The sequence below is a fragment of the Lactuca virosa genome, chromosome 2, assembly GCF_052849685.1.
Source record: "Lactuca virosa cultivar CGN04683 chromosome 2, Lactuca_virosa_CGN04683_v6, whole genome shotgun sequence".
Taxonomy (NCBI): domain Eukaryota; kingdom Viridiplantae; phylum Streptophyta; class Magnoliopsida; order Asterales; family Asteraceae; genus Lactuca; species Lactuca virosa.
Window position 1 is genome coordinate 5,314,560 of NC_136427.1, and position 22,220 is coordinate 5,336,779.

At 38.0% G+C, this 22,220-nt stretch overlaps 1 non-coding gene across 1 annotated transcript; it reads right to left on the minus strand.

Moving 5' to 3' along the window:
• Positions 1 to 18,999: 18,999 nt before the first annotated feature.
• Positions 19,000 to 19,106, minus strand: LOC145161916 (small nucleolar RNA R71). Its single transcript, XR_013738773.1, has one exon. It is a non-coding gene; the product is annotated as a small nucleolar RNA R71 (small nucleolar RNA).
• Between the last annotated feature and the right edge of the window lie 3,114 nt (positions 19,107 to 22,220).

Below are 22,220 nucleotides of genomic sequence, written 5' to 3' on the forward strand. Positions count from 1 at the left end.
AAATTTTGAAGAAAAGACCAACTACTCAAGATGAAGTCATTCATTGAAGATTTGTCAATTTCATCTTGAAGCTGTGAAGAAATCGAAGATAAACGCTGAAGCCAAGCTCCCTATGAAGATTGACTAGAAAAGCCAGCTACATTTTTAGGGGGAGTTTGTTGGGTCATAGAAAAGATAGCTATAAACCAAGGGGGAGATTGTTGGGTCAAAAAAATTGTCTATACTTTACTTTTCTAGGCAATTGTATTTTTCGGGTCTAGGACTGAAAACAGCCTTGGGTTTTCGGTTGGAGTGTTTTCAGTTCATGTAACGTTTACGGTCTCTATGCCATTTACGGCCGTAAACAGGGTTCGCAGTTCATGTTCTATATAAATAGGGTGAGGAGTGCATGTGGGTATTGTGAGAGGGGAGCTAAGTGTATGTAAATCAAGGTGTGCTAGAGAGAGATAAGATTAGTCGTGTGTGTGTATCCAAGTGTACCTGACGTTTGCGGCCCTAATAGACGTGTGCATTGTTGGATCATTCTTTGCTTCTACTCCTTCTTATTCTTATTGATTACTTCTTGATTGTGTGTTTGATCACTGGTTGGATCCTGTTTTGTGGACTTACAATCTGCGATGATCCCTCAGTTCCTTGGCTAAGGCAACCGCACTCTCGCTGTCACAGAAAATATCCATAGGCTCCTTTATAGCTCGTACATCTCCAAGGTCTCCGATGAAGTTCTTCCGCCATATCGCCTTCTTCGCCGCCTCGCTCGCTGCTATGTACTCTAATTCGCACGTTGAATCAGCTACAGTCTCCTGCTTGGAACTTTTCCAAGTAATTGCTCCTCCATTCAAGGTAAATACCCAGCCCGACTGAGAGCGTAAATTATGTATGTCGGTCTGAAAGCTGGCGTCACTATACCCTGTCACTCTTAAGTCATCACTCCCACCGAGGGTAAGGACCCAGTCCTTAGTCCTGCGCATGTACTTAAGAATGTTTTTCACCGAAATACAGTGAGCCTTACCAGGATTCCCCTGATATCTGCTGACCATGCTCAAAGCAAAGACCACATCAGGGCGAGTACAAGTCATAGCATACATGATCGAGCCAACAACGGAAGCATATGGTACTCAACTCATCTCAGCTATCTCAGCCTCTGTCTTACGACCTAGTACATTTTCAACCAAGTTCCAAACATGATTGTCATCCATGGACTGAATCTCGATGTCCATAGCCTCTTTCCATTTTGCAGACTCGGGTCCTCCCATGGCTTCCTTGTAGTTGCTAGGTTCATCCAAATTTATCAGTGTGCTATCACTGATAAATGTATCACCCTTAGATGTTATATGAAAACCATATAACATAGGTGGAAAACTAACTCTACTGGAACTCCTCAGAGGTACGGACTCGTCAATCGGCTCAACAGGAGTTTCCTCCTCAGGTTGCCGCTAGCGTTTGAGGTTCCTTCACCACTTGAATCTTGAAGCTCTTCAAGATCAATTTGCCTCCCACGGTCCCCTTGGCATATGAGTTCCCTCTCTTGGAAAACCCCTCTCCTCACATCGAATACAACATCGTCACTTGGTCTGTAGAAGAGATAACCAAAGGACTTCTGCGGGTAGCCGATGAAAATACACCGCTCACTGTAAGGTTCGAGCTTGTTGTGAGTTTCACGCCTCACGAAGGCCTTGCAACCCCAAACCTTGATGTGCGCTAAAGAGGGATCTTTCCCTGTCCACATCCCGTGAGGTGTTTTGGCAACCTTCTTAGTTGGGACTAGGTTAAGGATATGGGCGGCAGTCCTTAAGGTATACCCCCAGAATGAGATCGGTAACGAAGCTCGACTCATCATGGAACGAACCATGTCCAACAAGGTTTGGTTGTGCCTCTCAGCCACATCATTAAGCTGTGGTGTCCTAGGTGGCGTCAACTATGAAACAATTCCACACTCCTTAAGATAGTCTAGGAACTCGATACTAAGATACTCATCACCCCGATCGGATCGGAGCATCTTTATCTTCCTGCCCAGCTGATTCTCCACTTCTTGCTTAAACTCTTTGAATCTTGCAAAGGTTTCTAAATAATGCTTGATTAAGTAGATATAGCCATATCTGTTGTAATCATCAGTAAAAGTCACATAGAAGCGGTTAGCATCCCTTGTGGCGGTTCTGAAGGGCCCACACACATCGGTGTGTATGAGATCCAACAAACCCTCACCCCTTTCACAAGAACCAGTGAAGGGTGATTTAGTCATCTTTCCAAGAAAACAAGATTCGCAAGTGCCATCCGACTTTAAGTCGAATGACTCCAAGACTCCAGCCTTTTGGAGTTGGCCTATGCGCTTCTTGTTGACATGTCCAAGACGACAATGCCACAAGGATGTCTTATCCAAACTATTGGCAGAATCGATATGCAACACATTATTTCCTAAGTTGTCTACAACCACCACAGTTTCATATACACAATTATAAAAAGCATTAATAGCACCAATTTCATTATCAAATGAAAAACTGAAACCTTGTTTATACAAACCATGAAAGGAAATAATATTTCTCACCATGTCAGACGAGTAGCAACAATTATTCAAATTTATTTCTAACCCACTACTAAGCAATAAAGAATAAACTCCAATCTTGGTGACAGGTGAAACCTTCCTATTCCCCATGACCAAGTTTATCTTCCCGTGCTCCACATCCTTACTTCTTTTTAGCCCCTGCACATCAGAACAAATGTGAAATCCACAACATGTATCAAGGACCAAAGAGTTAGCATGTGATGAGTTTTTAGATAAAATAGTATAAATACCTGCATGGGTGGATTTAACCTTCCCATCCTTGACATCCTGCAAGTATTTGAGGCAACTTTGCTTCCAGTGCCCTTTTTCATGACAATAGAAACACTCTGCCTCCTTAGGAACAGTCGAGGGAGCAGCAGAACCACCTTTGGTTCCACTTGAAGAGGAACCATCAAGAGACTTTCCCTTGTGGCTCTTAGAAGGAGCCTTCCTCTTCTTCCCCTTCCCTTGTCCAATTGCCAGAACAGGGGCAGTAGTAGTAGGAGTAGATATAACATTTTTACCTTTGAGACCACTTTCAGCGGTCCTCAAAAGGCGTTGAAGCTTGCTTAGAGTGACCTCCTCCTTGTTCATACGATAATTCATATGAAACTGATCATAACAGGGAGGTAAAGAGTGTAGAATGATATCTATGGCCAACTCTTCATCGAAGTTAACATTCAGTTTGAGCAAACAGTCCACAAACCTTTGCATTTTCTACAAATGGACGATGATGGGTTCACCATCCTTCATCTTTTTTGTAATCATGGAGGAGATTATCTCATACCTCTCTTCTCGAGCACTCTGATGGTATCTTTCCATCAGATCCTGGTTCATCTCAAAAGGGTAGAAATCTTCATTGGACTTTTGGAGTTCAGCTGACATACTGGCAAGCATGATACAAGCTACCTTGGTGGCATCCTTCTCATGTGCCCTAAACTCAGCAACCTCCTCAGGAGTAGCAGAAGACTCATCAATTTCCTTTAACACCTTATCCAGGATATATTCCTTGTCCTCATAGCGAGTGGCCATCTTGATGTTCCTAATTCAATCATTGAAGTTAGTACCATCAAAGATGACTCTCCCATAAAGGTTCATGAGACAGCAGGAGCCAGTAGTGTTTGAGCCAGAAGCATTGTTGGAAGACATCTTAAAAAGAAAGACAAAGTTTAGATTAGACAATAATCCTTAATATAACACCCAAAATGAAATATTAAGCTAGGACCCAACACAAAATTTAACAAATTGGAAGAGGGATGCCGTAATCCAACTTGCAAAATATTTGAAGGTAGGCGAATGACGATTTACCAATTTCCACCATGAAAAACAAAATTATTTATTATGTTTTAATTGGATTTTAATTCCTAGATCCTTTGAGATTCATTGAACTATACAATGGCATGTTTAAATCTCGATTATGCCCTTCAGGTTTGTGACTGGGATACCGAGGATCACAAAAAAGGTGTGAATAACCATGCAAATGTTCTTGGTACTCTTGATCTCACTTATCACCCAATGAATGCGCCGGTTAACCACACACGCTCCATTGATCTTATGATAAACATCAAGCCACCCTTTGCCACCGTTACTAGTCCAAGTTACTGTGCCGGTTAACCAGACACGCTCCATCAACGACTTGGTAAGGTGCAAAGTGCAATTTCATGGATTAGCACCAATTTCACATTTTCCTAAAGTAACTAAGATTGGGAATTTGTAAAAGGTTTAGTTACTTTATAATTATCATTATACTTTTAATGAGAATTAATGTCTTTATCCTACCCGTTCGGCTAATGACCCTCCACCAGTCAAGGAAGTGGTGGGTGAGAGTGGACACCCATTAACCTACCATTTTATAGGCAGTAACCTTATACCCCCCTTATAGATCAGCTTCGTGAATGAGGCCTACTAACGGTAAGACTGACTTGTCTTCTATATATATATATATATATATATATATATATATATATATATATATATATATATATATATATATATATATATATATATATATATATTAAACCTATAATATTATAATAGTATAATGGTTGAATTTTAACTTTTAAAATTCTAACGTTTGGAATTAAAGTATTCATAAGTGTAACTTTACAAATTTCAAAACTTGAGGGCAAGTTTTGAAACTTGTCAAAACTCTTCAAATCCATAACTTATGAGTTTTATTGCCTTTTAAAGAAGTGACTTTTCCTTTTCCATAACTTGGGAACAAGTTGTGGAGCGTATTTAACAGTATTTACATCACTATTTTAATTAACACAAAAATCAAATAATTCATGCATGATCTACTCAAACTCATAAGAACAAGATAATTTATATCATCAATCTTCAAGAAATTCGTCTAATCATATAAACTAATACAAATCTTGAAATTATGAAAATTATCTTTTAATTGGATAAGCATGATCATTACCATTTAAAAAAAACAGATTTCTTAGTTCAAAAACAGTTTCGGGTAGTGGTCCTAATCCAATTTTTTCCAAAAACTCGAAATTCTGCACTCTAGAGCACCAAATCGGCGAGCACATGAAATAGACTCGTCGAGTTGGTCATTTTCTGAGTGGACTCGTCGAGTCCCTCAGTGGACTCGGCGAGTTCATCAGGCAGAATGCAGAAAATAAATTTTTTCCAACTTTGAAAACAAGTAGCATCAAGTATAACAGAAAACAATCCTAGTCTCTGATACCACTGATGGGTTTTTAGCATTCTAAGACTCCTATGGTGTACTTGCAACCCTATATGCTTTGGATCTATGTTTTCTCTATTATACATGCAAACTTTCATTTTTCCAAAGCATCATCCTAACTAGCATATTATGGAGCATATACAATACAAAACTTTAGTTAGATGACTTACCTTTTGTTGTAGTTTGAAACCTTGAACCTTTAAGAGTCTAGCACCCCAAATGTGATGCCTCAAATGCTTCACACAACACCACCAACAATGGAGGACTTGAGAGAGAACTACTCTGCAACAAATTCTACTTACACTCTTCTAAGGCTCACTTAGGTGCCGATTTTAGGAGCTAAGGGGCTTCTTTTATAGTGTGGCAAAACTAGGGTTACACCATGCAAACCCTAATGTGCATGACCTTCCATATTCCTTTTGCTCCATGGGTTTAAAGCTCCATGGACTATCCATGTGTTATGACATTGGTTTATCCCAACTTAAAGAACTATGGATCATTGGCCCACTTTATAAGAATGATTGATTTACACAATCAATCCCCATATATTTAATTAGTCTATTTTGATCACAAAGATAATTCCAAATTAATTCTTGATCAATACTAATTAAATAATATGATTTCATATTAATATATTACAACTTATAATATATTAATAAATAATAAATAACCTCTTCTCAAATGTCCATCTTTCAGATTGTTTTGGTGCCATGCAACCCAAATGGACCATGCTACTCTCGGGTCAAGTACATATAAAATATAGTTATGGACTTAGACACCTTATCCAACAGCCGAAGCCTCACGAGACGAGGTATCCCACTCATGATTTGGAGTTGGGGGCGGTGGTGTTCGCCCTCAAGATTTGTCGCCGCTATCTTTATGGTGTCCGGTGCACCATATACTCGGACCATAAGAGCCTGAAGTATCTTATGGATCAGCCCAACCTAAATATGAGACAGAGGAGGTGGTTGGATGTAGTGAAGGACTACGATTGCGAGATCTTATATCACCCAGGCAAAGCTAATGTGGTAGCCGATGCCTTGAGCCGTAGAGCCGAGAGCGCTCTGATCTGAGATGTGTGTATGAGGATGAAGGTGATGACTCCAGTCTTAGATACCATTCGAGAGGGCGAGTTAGAGGCCGTGAGACCGGAGAACCGCAAGAGAGAGCGGGTGATTGGGCAGGTTTCCGAGTTTGAGACGGATAGTCGTGGGCTTATGACTTTCCGTGGGCAGATTTGGGTCCGCTATACAGGTGGAGCTCGTCGCATATTGATGGAGGAGGCTCATAGATCGAGATTCTTGATCCACCCGAGGGCCACTAAGATGTATTTGGATCTGAAGAGTGATTTTTGGTGGCCTTGTATGAAGAGGGATGTGGCATGGGTAGTTGAGAGGTACTTGACCTGTCGCCAGGTTAAGGCAGAGCACGAGCATCCCCATGGTCAGTTGCAGCCTTTAGAGGTTCCCCAGTGGAAGTGGGAACAGATCACAATGGATTTTATCACCAAGTTACCGAGGACTGCGCGTGGAGTTGACGCGATATGGGTGATTGTAGACTGGTTGACGAAGAGTTCTCACTTCCTCGCTACCAATGAGAGCTATTCTGTAGAGAAACAAGCCAAGATTTACGTGAGATAGGTGGTAGCACGGCATGGAGTGCCGGCCTCGATAGTGTTAGATCGAGATGTGGGTTTTACTTCTAGGTTCTGGAAGAATTTTCATGAGGAGTTGGGTACCCGACTGCATTTTAGTACAGCCTACCACCCACAGACAGACGAGTAGAGGGAGCGGACAATTCAGACGCTCAAGGATATGTTGCGTGCGTGTGTTATGGACTTCGGTAGAAGTTGGGACACTTATTTTCCCCTGACTGAGTTTTCATACAACAACAGTCATCATTCCAGTATCAGCATGCCTCCCTTCGAGCTTTTGTAGGGGAGGAGATTTTGGACTCCCATCTATTGAGGAGAGGTGGGGCAGTGAGTGATGGGGAGCACTGAGATAGTGCTCAAGACGACTGAGAAGATTCAACAAGTCAGACATAGGTTACTGACGGCCCGGAGTCGTCAGAGGAGTTACGCAGACCGGAGACGATCTGAGTTAGAGTTCCAGGTCGGAGATTATGTCCTCCTGAAGGTTTCCCTGTGGAAAGGGGTGATCCAATACAGGAAGTGGGGGAAGTTGGGTCCTAGGTATATCGGTCCTTTAAGGGTGACCACTCGAGTAGGGAAGGTGGAATATCGGTTAGAGCTACCTACATAGTTGATTCAGATTCATAACACCTTCCACGTGTCCCAGCTGAGGAAGTGTGTAGCCAATGAGACGGCAGTGGTTCCTTTAGAGGACATTCAGGTGGATGCGAGCCTGAATTACATTGAGAGACCGATAGCGATCTTGGATCGGAAAGTGAAGGTCCTGAGGAATAAAGAGGTTCCCTCGGTTCAGGTGCAGTGGCAACATCGGAAGGGATCCGAGTGGACTTGGGATCCGGAGTCCGAGATGCGCGAGCAGTACCCAGAGTTATTTCTTGAGCACGACTTCGAGGGCCATGTCTGATTCTAGTGGGGGAGAATGGTAACATCCTTATTCCCAGGTATAATACTTATATATTTATTTATGAGTTTGATTGAGAAACTCGACGAGTTGGTGCCTCAACTCGTCAAGTTGAGACGAATTGGCCACGTGGGTTTAATGACCAACTCGGCGAGTCGGAGAGACCAACTCGGCGAGTTGGTGTTGTGAGAAGAAACCCTAGATTTATGGGGTTGGTGAACCATTAGAAGAGAATAGGAGAGAATCAAGCAAGGAACGAGGAAAGGCTGTGGGATCCAGTATTCAACCACTTTGAGCTTCTGTTGGAAGGTAAAAGTCATCACCTTGCTCATCATATTGTTTAGATCTTGTTAATGAGAAGCTTTTGGGACTTTTTCCATATTTCCTTGGGATTTTATGTGACGTGTGTTTGCTAAGCCTTGCGAGATCAGATCTGGGCCTTGTGAGGTCCCTAGAGTCCAAAGGTCCCAACTTTATCCAGCCATAGTAGAGCTTTTGTGCTTAATACTCCAAATAGGACTTGTTTTGGCATTTTAAAGCCCTAAGTGTCATGCATGGACGTAAAGATTGTGACTTTATGTGGTATCTCAGCCTTGGGAGACTGGATCTAGAGTTTGGAGTTGTAAATCTGCCTTAAAACGTCTGAATGAGAATATAGACTGAATGGACTCGCCGAGTCAATGAGTTGACTCGACGAGTCGGCTAGGGTTTTCCCCGAAAAGCCTGGACATGAATAACTCGGCGAGTTGATGAGACAAATCGACGAGTTAAGTTGGATTTCTGCGACATGCTGAAGAAACAAGGTGACTCGATGAGTCATATAGATGCACTCCACTAGTCGGGACAACATGGACTGTTGACTCGAGTGTTGACTGATGTTGACTTTAGGGCTTGGTCATGACAGGGAATGTGGAGACCATGGAGGGGTAAAATGGTCTTTTACCCATTCCAAGAGTTAGAGAGAGAAATTAACTTTGTTTATTTAGAGTTGTGATTTAAGTGTTAATTAGAGATAATTATCATATGTGATTAGCGTGGAGGCTAGATTCGGTGATTCGTGTACGAGGTTTATTTGCTTGTTTATGAGGTGAGTCTTCTCACTATACTTACCATGAGTGGTGAGCTTGTGTGACCGGAGGGTCGTGTATGCTTGTTTTGAATGTTGTGATATCATGCATTATGTCTTCGTGAATTGTTCTATGTATTATTATCTTGAGCTTTATTGAGTTAGGACCGGAGGGTCCACCTGAGTTGTGGGACCGGAGGGTCTCCACTAAGACACATTGACCGGAGGGTCTTATTTGAGATATGTGAGGTATTTTGGGGAACTCACTAAGCTTTGTGCTTACAGTGTTATGTGATATGTGTTTCAGGTACTTCTCAGGATCGCGGTAAGGCGTCGGCTTGATTGTACACACGGGATGATTTTATGTTTTCAAGGATCCTGGATGTTTATTCAAATATTTTATGGATTGTGTTTTGAGAATTTGACACTTGGGATTTTGTGAAATATGTTTTGTGGGAATTCTATGATTTTAAAAATGAAAATTTTGTTTGAAAATTTATGGTGTTATAGGTTATTTGTGATTTATTAATATATTATAAATCTAATATATTAATTGAGAAATCATATTATTTAATTAGTATTGATCAAGAATTAATTTGGAATTAATTTAGTAATCAAAAGAGACTAATTAAATTAACAGGGACTGATTATGTAAATTAGTGAGACATGTGGTTTGGGCTACTGATTCATGATTAATTTGTAATGGGCTAAGCTTATGTGAAAGTCCATAAATTATTAGTCCAAATAAGTTATGGATCATAAATCTAAGTGTAAGAATTAGGGTTACATATAACTCCTGGAATTCAACACTATATACGTAACCCACTAAAGTCAAAAAGCGGACCCAGGGTGGATTATCCTAAGAGATGGACGATTTTGTGTGCTCCATAACCTCTCTCTTTATTCTCCAATTATTCATGGTGTCTTGTAATTGCATTAGAGGTGCAACATTTGAGACACTAAGCTCTTAAAGGCCAAATACTACAAGCTACAACAAAGAGGTAATATTATGACTAGTATTTTATGATTCAAATATCAATATTGTATGCTAGTTGTAGGCTTCATGCTTTAGATAATTCTTTTTGCATGTATAATTAGAGAAAACTTAGATCCAAAGCAATTAGGGTTGTATGTGCACCATAGGAGTGTTATAGTACCTAAAACCCAACAGTGGTATCAGAGACATGGGTTGTTTTCTGTTATATTGATGCATAGATTAATTGTTCAAAGTTGAAAAAGTTGAAAACTTATACTCTGACAGAAGGCCTTGACGGGTACATACATGAACTGAACGAGTCCATGTTCATCAATGATGAACTCGACGAGTTGGATCATCTGTTGGCAGTTTATCGGGTTTTTTTGCCACAATTGGATTACGATCATTACCACAAACTGTTTTGTATCATAAAAATCTGTTTTTTCTCATACAGTAGTGATTATCCACATCCAATTAAAAAATAAATTGTCAAATTATATAATAATTACTAGATTATATGATAAACTAATTATTAGTGTAATTCGATTTGAAATTATCTTACTACAAGAGTTGTATTATGATCAAATTAGTAAAAGATAAAATGGTTATTTTATTAGTTTAAATTTGATCTTAATGTTTTTAAGGAGTTACAAAACTTTTTATCAAGATTTGGAACTCAAAAAGTTTTTTTATGGAGTTACAAAGTTTGTCATCAAATTTGGAACTCAAAAGGTTTTGAAGAGTTTCATAACTTGTCCGCAAGTTATGGAACATGAAAAGTCACATTCATAAAAAAAAGCATTAACTCCATAAGTTATGGAATCCAAAAAGTTTTCAAGAGTTATAAAACTTTCCCTTAAGTTTTGGAATTTGAAAAGTTTTTTTATGAAACATTGAATTCTAAAACTCTTGGGTTCATAACTTAAAAAAAATTAATTAAATGGTTTTAATTTTGAATTTAGTATTTGGAAACTTGATGTTTTTGTTGAATAGTTCAAATTAAGTCCTATGGAATTTATTAATTGTTAATTAAATGTTTAATTGAAAGTGTATTATTAAATCCATAATCATATGGTTTAAGTTTAATTAAATTAAGCGTATAATTTATTAATATATTAAACCATCAAATATTTTAAAAGTTTAAAATACACCCTTATACTATATAAAATTAAAAGTTTAATATATTATATATGTATAATTAAAAAAGTCAGTCTTACAGTTAGTAGGTCTCATTCACGAAGCCAATCCATAAGGATGTATAAGGAAACTGCCTATAAAATGGCAGTTGAATGGGTGTCCACTCTCACCCACCGCTTCCTTGATTGGTGGAGGGTCGATAGCCGAACAGGTAGGATAGGACACAAACTCCCACTAAAAGTATAGTGAAAATACCAAGTAACTACACATTTATAAATTCCCAATCTTAGTTACTTAGGAAAATGTGAATTTGGTGCTAATCCATGAAATTGCACATTACACCTTATTGGTCGGTTAGTGGAGCGTGTGTGGTTAACAGCACACTAATGTGGACTAATGAAGGAAGGCAATGGGTAGCACGTGAAATTATTGTTGATCGATGGAGTGTGTGTGGCTAACCAGCACATTGATTAGATGATAATTGACATCGAGAGTACCAAGCTAATTTGCATGGTTATTCACACCTTGTTTGTGATCCTCGGTATCCCAATCACAAACATGAAGGGCATAATCGAGATTAAACATGCCATTGAAAATTTCAATGAATCTCAAAAGATCTAGGAGTGTCATTTAAAACTTAATTCATTTAAAATTTTCGTTTTCGTGGTGGAATTGGTAAATCGTCATTTACCTACCGACAAATAGTTTACAACTGGATTACGGAATCCCTCTTCCGAATTGTGAATTATCGTGTTGGGTCCTAGCCTTAATATTTCATTTGGGGTGTTATATTAAGGACTTAAATCAACTAAACTTGAATTTCTCCCTTGTAGATGTCTAGTTCTGACAACTATGATCTTCCCGAATCTTTTAGAAAAAGCTTTCCTCCTGAAGATGATGTCCCACGATTGGATCATGGAAATAGAAATCATACTTCACTTCCTCCACCTCCTCCAATAATTCTCCCTGACCCACATGTTCGTCGACTTGAAAAGTTCAAGGTCACTCAAGCCCTATTGACAAGAAAACATGAAGATGGAAGGTACGTGTGTGTGCACATGTCTTGGAGATGAAGTCACACATAGACAGGCTAGGAATATTAGTAGTCGTTGTGTCAAGGAAGTTGGATGTTGACTTGGTTCTTCAATCACTTCCTAAGTCATATAGTGAGTTCATTATAGATTACTATATGACAGATCGCGACATGACCCTTATCGATCTTACCTATTTGCTAATTGCTGTTGAATCAGAAATGATTTGGTGCACTAGTAACGAAAATTTGATTGGAAAATCGATTTCCCAAACTTCCATGACATTAACAATGGAAACATTGGAAGTCCAGAAATGTATTCTCTTCCCAATGGAAAGGGATCAGCCTTAGTCGAATCATTTGACCAAATGGTAAAGAGAAAGGCAAAGTCTGAGATAGTCCTGTGTGCCATTCCAAAAGAAGCTGTTTGTTTCTACTGCCAAGAGAAGGGGCATTGGTTGTGAAGCTGCCTTATTTCCCTGAAGAATCACAAAGATGGTAAAGTCAAAGTGTTAGACTATTTTTCAGGTAATTCGACTATCTAACTCTATTAAATTCCTATTTGGAGATTCTTAATACATGACGTAATGTAATTACATTGTGATGTTTTGTAGGATAAAAGAAAATAAAGGAAGCTTAAAGGAAGAGCATACTAAATCTGGTCGTGAAAATGGATTTCGATCGCATGGTTCGATGATCGGATTTATGAGGTGCTACTTTGGAGTTATGATAGATTGCTTAGAAATATGTAGTAACATAGTTTTCATTTGTAATTGCATTGTAAGGACAAGTTTTTCCACAATTTTTATAAAAAAGAAAATTTTGATTTTATCTTATTTTATATTTCCTTGCAATGGCATTGTGAAAATTGATGTTTGTATGTTTCTATTTTTAGCAAATGGATTTGATTATTTCGTTTGTGGTAGTGTATAAATTTACCAAATAAGGAAAGATTCTCATCACCAAGTTTCAATTAGACAAAAACTTGGAATCATGCGACTTATATTGTGTGATGAATGAGAACCTCCATCTTTGGGAAATTAAGACTAATTCCTTGCTCACATATAGATGTGAGTCAAGTGAAGGACTAGGGGATCTAGTGCACATTGTTGTGTACTGGTCAAGATCCACTACAAAGAACAATAAGACTATTCGACATGATTTACTAAGAATTAGTGAATATGATTATGCTTACAAGATTAAGTGTAATTCTGAATCATTGAAAAAGTTTCAATGTATAGCAGATCGAATAAGAAGAATCAAATTAGGCAGAAAGATAAAAGCTTCTCCAATCTGAAAGAAAAGGAGAGTACTTTAGTATTGTGTTTTATGATCATCTTAATGATTATGAAAAACCATATCACAATTGATCCTCTAAGGACACCTTAGTGCATTTGTATGACTAAGAAGAAGAATCGAAAATTGTTGAAATGGTTAAATTAATTAAGGTGGGTCATAATTCGTTCCAAAATCGAGCCTTAGAGTCATTCTCCAAGATTGTGACTTGAGTGACATATCTTAAGCAGGTTTATGACACCTCATAGAATGTGTAGCTAGTTGTGCTCTCTTGGATAAGACAAAGACCAACTAAGACTAATTAAATGAAGTGTTATTCTTTATAAGAATCCACACTAACTCTTGGATATTAGTTTGTCAAGGAATGTTTTTGACAGAGAATCATATATGTCAAGAGGTCAGTGGGAGTCATAAAAAGATCTTGAATAACTTCAAGAACTAATCAAGAATAAACCTATTGTTTGTTACTAGCACACGACCTGAGGTTTGTAACCTATCATGTTGACTTATTCTTGTTTTTGTGCCCATTCCAGTTAAAATTTGACTATGCATGTGAGTTCTATGAGTTCTCAATTGTTTGTATAAGTCAAAGCACCTTGATCAATGAAAGTTCATTGATCAGCATGGGTGAGCTGCTTAACAACTTGGAAGACATGGTAGGCCCTTGTGCTGCCAAGTGGCAAGAAATTAAGATTGAATAGGTTTAGTCCATATGAGTTTGAATTTGTCTTAGACCTTGTCTTATGATGATGATAGATTCACATGGATAGGAACACATACACCATAAAATCTAAGTGGCATAAGGTTTCCCTCCAATTCATGAAAATGATTGTGAGGAAACATTTTCACTAAGAAGATTTTGAGGAGATAGCAGATGTGTTAATTGCATTCTCAAATCCGATTATGATTACGACATCCATTTTCATAGTTCGAATTGTGAGAAATGGAAAATAGTTTGAACATTCGGGAGTTACTTCCGTCAGTTCTGAAAAAGTTTAGACACACATGTTATATTTCTTATAAAAGGTGTATGAGCTTAGATGAAGGATTATCGAAGCATCTCATATCGGAAATCTAAACTTTGGAAAGAAATTCAATAAGTATTGATTTCTAGAAGTCCAGCTGATTTTTGAGTACATGTCAAAGCTAGTGGGAGCATAAGTGTTATGCTAGTAAGAATATAATTATCATGATAGTGGGAGCATGATTATTATGTGAAGTGTTGCAAGTTAGCAATACAGGTTATAGGAAACAAAGGTTAAAATTTTTGCAAAGTTGCAAAATTTGAAAAAAAAATTGTTTCACTATAGTAAGGGAGACAATACTTATACTTTATTTTGAATCTAAAAATTTTATATTGAAATATTAATAATTCTGATAGTTTGAAAAGGTTTCAAAGAGTGGTAGAACGAATAAGAATAATATGTTAGGCAGAAAGAAAAAGGTTTCTCCAATCTGAAAGGAAATGAGAGTACCTTAGTATTGTGTTTTGTGATCATCTTAATGATTGTGGAACTATGTCACAATTGATCCTCGGAGAACATCTTAGTGCAATTGTTTGACTAAGAAGATGAATCAAATATTGTTGAAATGGTTCAATCGAGAGATGAGTCATACTTCATTTCAAATCAAGTTTTAGAGTCATACCCTAGTAACTACGAATCCTATTTTGAAACTTGTTTCCAACTAATTAGGTTTATAACACCTCATTTAATATGTAGTAGTAATATGTTCTTACATTAGCACATTTTGCATTGGAAGTTGTGATGTTTTGGTTAAAACAAAAGATAAACTTAGACCAATTCCATGAAGTGTTTTCTTGTCGGGAATCCACACTAACTTTTGAATATTTGTTTTTCTAGTCATGGAATGATCCTTGAGAGGGAAACTTATACGTCAAGAAGTCAGTGGGAATCTTATTGATCTTGAAGAGTTTTAGAAGTCAATCAAAAATAAATCTTTTAGTTATCACTAGCACACAACCTGAGGTTGATAACCTATTGTGTTAAGTTGACACATTCTTGTTTCTGTGCATCTTCCAGTTGAGTTAGCAATGCTTATGAGTTATAAGGTTCTCATTTAACTGCAAAAGGAAGAGCACGTTGGTCAGTGAAAGTACATTGATCAATATGGTTGAACTACTTAACAACTTGGAAGCATTAGTAGGCCCATATGCTACCAGAAGGTAAGAAATTAAGAAGGAGGAAAGTTCAGTCCCTGAAAGGAAAACTAAATTTTTATTTTGGTTTTGTCCTAAACCTTATCTTATGATTGTTGGTAATGATAAGATTCACATGGATGGAAGCACATACACCATAAAACTTAGGTTGTAAAAGGTTTTACTCTAATTCATGAAAATGATTATGAGGAAATACGTTTGCTAGCAGATTTTAAAGATTTGATAAATATCATTTTGGTTAATGGTTGTGCTAATTGATGTAACATCCTGACTCCCAGGTATGATATTTAATATATTTTATTCATTTTGGCTGGGCAACTCGACAAGTTGGGACACACCAACTCACCAAGTAGAGACTATTATGGCCGCAGAATTTTTAATGTCTACTCGACGACTCGGAGGACCCCGACTCGACGAGTTGGAGCTAAGTGACAAAACCCTAATTTTCCAGGTTTGCATCCTATTTAAAGGACCTTAACCCTTCATTTTCGCCTCCCTTGTCACCTTACTACCCTGTGTGAAACCCTAAACGTGTGCATTCGTTTGTGAGAGAGAGAGAGAGAGAGAGGCTAACTTTGGGCATTTTAGTGCACTTTTGGAGGAGGAGTGAAGAGCATCAAGCCTTGGAACGAGGAAGAGGCTTTTGGGTTAGGAGTTCCACCGTGCTAGCTTCAGTTTGGAGGTAAACAGCTACCACCTTGAGCACTTTGTTTGATAGATCTCCTTCTAGGGAGTTTTAGGGCCTTTTTCCCCTTTTCTTGTGGTGAATGAGTTGCTGGAGCTTGCCATGGAGTTGAGACTCCAGATCTGGACAATAGGAGGTCCCATGAGCCCAAAGATCCAAGCTTTATCAAGCTTTGGGTAAGTCTACATGCATTAAACCCTTATTGGATATTGTTTTGGCATTTTGAGCCTTAGATGCCATGGATGAACGTAAAGCTTGCAGCTTTACGTGATAATTAAGCCTTAGGATGATAGATCCAGAGTATGGGGCATCATTTCTGCCTAAAAACTTCTGAATGAGAAAGTTGACTCAAGGGACTCGATGAGTCAATGAGCTGACTCGATGAGTCGGTTAGGGTTTTTCCCGATGAGTCTGGACACGTGGTAACTCGGCGAGTTGACGAGTTAACTCTACGAGTTGAAATGGACTTTCACGATACTTCTGAGAAAACGAAGGGACTCAACGAGTCGCATAGATGCACTCTGGTATGTGCATATTTAATTATATATTTTGTGTAAAATCCGAATATGTTTTGGTTATTTTATTGCAATTTATGAACAAAAGATACTTGATTATGTTTAAAATGTATTTGCAGCCTAAAAGATAAGCTCGAAAGCAAAAGGAAGCGGGAAAAGAAATAAGAAGCTCGGGAATTGAAGAAAGAAGAAAAAAAGGTCACAAACCCTGAAGAACTCGGCGAGTTATGTGCCTACTCGCCTAGTAGGATCGAAGATTCGCAAACATTAAGTTTCCTTACCGCATACGGATTTTAAGTGAGGGACTCGACGAGTAGCCCCTGTTTTCAAAAACTATATAAAGGGATTTAAGTCACGAATTGGGAACTTCTCTTTGGAACTCTTAGAGGCTAATTTGCGATTGAAGTTGCTGTTGGAGCTCTGGAAACCGAAGATCAAGTCTAAGCATTCGAATTTGAGGAGATCAAAGGCAATCTAAGTGTACTCTTTACTTAATCTCTTGTTTGAACTATGTGTGAACCAATTCATTTCGTTTTTGAGTTGTTTTCTGCTTTAATTATGAGCTAAAAACTCATAACTTCTGTTTAGGATAGATGACTTTATGAATATGGTTTGATTTTATGTTTGGATTAATTTAAATTGGTGAATTTTGTTTTGTTAAGCTTGTTAAAGAACCTTATGTGTTAACAACTATTTTCTGTTAATTACAACTATATTAAGCTACATGAACATCTCTTAATTTCTTAACTCATATGATTTATGTGAAAACATTCTTATATGCCTAGGAATAGCGAACGTGAAACTAGGGTTAACTAGAAAATAGGTAAGTTAATGTGTGAGCTTGGGTGATGAACCATCAACAAGAAGTTAATTGAATTAGCAATTTGATTAGCTACTACAAGTCTTACTTAACCCGAATCAATAAACTAGGAAATCTATTAGTTTAATCACCTGATCACTGCTTGAATTAATTTGTTTTCTAAGGATTAGTAATAGTGAACTTGAACCTAATCACACCAATCGATAGGCAATGCCAATTAATCCATTGCACTTGTCATAAAATCAACCATAAGAATAAATGATTCAAACCTAAATAGAAGTCTCCTCTATTATTGAATTTAGTTGATTTCTGTTTACTTTAGATGTTAGTTGCTTCGTTTGATTGTTAGTTAAGTATTTAAGTTTCTAGTCTTGCAAAACTAGAGAAAACCCTTTCTTTTATTCCTTGTTTTTAGATAATTCTAGTAATTAGCTTAATTGCCGTTCCCTATGTTCGATACCCTGCTTGCTTAATTATACCACCAATTGACAGGTACACTGCCTTTTGTGTGTCTAAATCATATTAAAAATTAGGATTAAAAGTAGTTCATTCAACACACATCAAGTTTTTGGTGACGTTGTCGGGGAACGGTTCTAAATTAATTTTAATTGCTAGTGTTATCGATCCTTTGTGTAAGATTTATCTTGCACAAAGTTACTGCTTTAGGAGAAGTAGTTATTAGTAAGTTTTAGTTTTGTTTTCTATTAGTAATGTCGTTTTAATTTTTTTTTTGTTTTACCATTGAACTCGCCAAGTTCATCCGCATCGACTCGACGAGTCCAAGGCGAATTTCCAGTTTCGTTTTTTAATTTTGTTTTGTTCTTTTTACATGTGTTTTTCTGTCTCTTGTAGTTTGTTTATGACATGTGGATCAAATTCATCCTTGATTCCATCACTTGAAAACCCGACATCATCATTTCGGAAGAACAAGGACAAGACCAAAGAAGATACACCAAAGAAGTCACCTTTTAAGAGTCTCATATCGGTTTTTGACAAGAAGAAGGGAAAGACGGTGGGAGAATCCAACAACACAAAGGAAGACACTGAGTACGATACCGAGAAGGAGGAAAGTGTAACCGATTTTGAAGAAAGCGATACAGAAGACAAACTCGACAACACAATGAGGGACATTGCCGACCTCTCGATGGAGGCAACACAAAGAGGATTCGATACGAAACCGGTCTGGGGCTTGTGCAACCCGCCATACCAGCCACTGCCACGTTTGAACTTAAGGGGCACATCCTTACTGCATTAAAGGAGATTCCTTTCACCGGAAAGGATTATGAAGATGCTTACAAGCATCTTCATGAAGTTAACGACATCGCCGACTACTTTAACATTCCAAATGTACCTAGAGAAACGGTGTTGTTAAGGATGCTACTTGTCACCTTTAAAGGGGTCGCGAAGGATTGGTTGAAAGCACTACCACCGAGCGCGGTTACTACATGGGATAAGATGCATGAGGAGTTTCTAGAGCAATTGTACCCACCATCTAAAATTGCTAAACTCAAGAAGGCCATTACTAATTTTGAGCAACAAGCGGGTGAGTCTTTGTTCGAAGCATGGGAGCGCTACAAGGGTCTACTTAGGAATTGCCCACAAAATGACCTCAATGTGCAACAAGAAGTGTCAACCTTCTATGATGGGGTAAATTTCACCACTAGACAACTCCTTGACTCTCAAGGCCCATTAACGAAGAAAAATTCGGCTGAAGTTAAGAGACTCATTGAAAAATTCTCTAAGCACTCTAGAGAATATCATAATCCAAGGAATGACTCAACTTGAGGGGTGGTGAACTCGGTCAATGATAGTATGGCAGATGTGATGTCCAAATTGGAAAGTATGGAATGAAGAATAACTAAGATTGACCAATGCATCCATGCCATTAGAGTGGGATGTGAAAATTGTAGCGGGCCTCACCTTACGAAGGATTGTGATCTTGACGAGCATGGGAACCGAAAGGCGCAAGTATGTTACTCGAGTGGCGATAAATATGATGAAGATTGGCAAAAACTGAAAAAAGAATGGCTACCCAATGATGAATACAAAAGGCTAAGGAGGAAAAATATAGAATGAAGACAAGAGGCTTCTATCAAAAGGAGGAACTGGTGCAAGAAAAGAAGTTGGACTTTGAAGTCATGCTCACTAGACTTGCAGCGGCATCCGAAAAAAGACATAATGACACCGATGCTGCAATTAAGGAACAACAAGCCATGATGATAGAGCAACAAGCGTTGATGAGCAACCAGCAGGCCTCCATTCTTAATATTGAGAAACAATTAGGCCAACTTGCACAACAAGTCAACCAAAGAGCGTCGGGTGAACTTCCAAGTAATCCCGAAAAGAATCCAAGAATAGCACATGTGAATGTGATAACAACAAGCTCTGAAAAAAGTTTTCCTCCTTTAAGGCCAATCCAGAAAGATAACTCAAAAGGTGGAGCTTGAAAATGAAGAAATAAGTCCAGAATCGCAAACTGTGACACAGACTCGACGAGTACATAATATGGATTCGACGAGTCCGCTGCCTGCCAGCAAAAATACTTCACATTTAAAGCCATATCAGCATCGTTTACCCTTCCTAGGTCGAGCCATTCAGAACTAGCAGATTCAGGAGTTTAAGAAGATCATAGAGCATCTTAGGGCACTTCAAGTGAACATCCCGTTTAATGAAACACTCCTTCACACGCCAAAATATGCAAGCTTACTTAAGGAGCTCCTCACAAATAGAAAGAACATGGTAGAGGCATCAGAAATAGTTTTGGATGCACTACCAGAGAAGATGGGTGATCCAGGAAGCATCACTATACCTTTCCAATTTGGGAATTTGGTCACCACTTATGCATTAGCTGATTCAGGAGCCAGTATAAATATTATGCCCTACTCTTTCTTCAAAAGGTTGAACCTTCCAGAACTTAAACTTATTCATATGACAACCCATCTAGCTGATAAAACGGTGATCCATCACAAGGGAGTATGTGAAGATCTTCTAATCAAGGTGGATAAGTTGGTGTTCCCTGCTGAATTCATGGTTTTGGATATGGAAGAAGACCCCAAAGTTCCAATCATCCTTGGAAGACTATTCTTGAACACTACATGTGCCATAGTTAATATGTGCGAATCAACACTTACACTTAGGGTGGGGGATGATTCGGTTACTTTTGTCACTAATCAAGAGAAGGAGCATGAAAAATCAATTGAAGATAAGACTTCCTTAATGGAATTGGGTGATGAATTGATAGAAAAAGAGTTAGCACTTTTGGAAGAAGATAATTTAAATCAATTCACATCTTCTTTAGAAGAAGAGTTTGATGCTCAAAGAGACTTAAGAGAGTTAGAGTGGCTACTTAAAGAAAATGAAGATCTAAGTAACTTTGAGGAAACAAACTCGACTCTTGGTGAAAAGAATTTAAACTATGACGAAGCAATTTAAGTTGATAAGAAAGGGTGGTTGGAAGATGAAAAGGGCACAAAGGTTTTGGAAAATGAGGAACATAGCTTTTCTACTAGATTACACCCGATAAATCAAGAAGTAAAAGGAAATAAGCTAACTAGAAGAACAAAACATCACGCTTCGGTTTTTACCACCTTTGAAGTTTTTACTTTTAAACCACCGGATTCTCAAGTATATGAAGAAAGTAGGGTGCAATCAAAGACCTCAAGTGATGATACAATGCTTAGTGGAAATGTGATTGAGGATGATGAAAGTAAAGAAGGAAGGATGGGACAACCAAAAGAAGAAGAGAGGACAAGGATTGTAATAAGGGGAAAAAGGACCAAACGTAAGTACAATGCCAACATCCCTAAAAAGGTAAGGGAAAATATGAAGAAGAATTTTCTCAAGGAAGTGATGACTTATAAAAGGAGTTGGAAAATGCAAAAAGTGAAGAAGGAATTGCCAGTGGAGGAAGCTGATGAAATGTAGAGCGGGAAGGAGTCCAGCTAAAGACTCCTAAAAAAGAAGCGCTTATGGGAGGCAACTCGAAACCAGAGTTTGCTTTCTTTTTCATTTTATTTTTTGTTTTTCTTGGTTTTCATAGGATTTGTCTATCTCAATCTTCTTCTTTATTTAAAATGACTACTTGAGGACAAGCAAGGCTCAAGTGTGGGGTGTGGTGGCATAAATTTAAAGGACACAAAAAAAATTCAAAATTTTCAATTAGATTCAAAAACTCGACGAGTAGATACCCTTACTTGGTGAGTCCATTTGAAAAATCGCGACTTTTCCGCAGAATCGCGTACCTACTCGTCGAGTCGGTATACCTACTCGGCGAGTCCACGTTTTAATCAGAATATATATATATATATATATATATATATATATATATATATATATATATATATATATATATATATATATATTACATTCTGTAAATTAGGGTTTTAACCCTAAAAGTAAAACACTTTCATTCACAGCCACCATAGCACTCGATGATCAAACAAGCTCTCAAGCATTCATCTCCAATTTCTTGTATTCTCTTCCAAATCTCATCAAAAGGTAACATTTTTCTGTCTACTTTCTGTTAAAGGTTTGATTTTTAGTGTTTTGATGGCCTTAATTTGTGAAATTGTGGAAAAATCGGATTTTGAAATTTACTTCAATTCTAGAATTTCGATTTTGGCCAAATTAGGTTGTTATAGACGAATTTTTTTGTGAATTAATGCTTGATATACATACCTAGACAAACCCCTAGAACAATTTATGGGTTTGGATGGATGATTTGG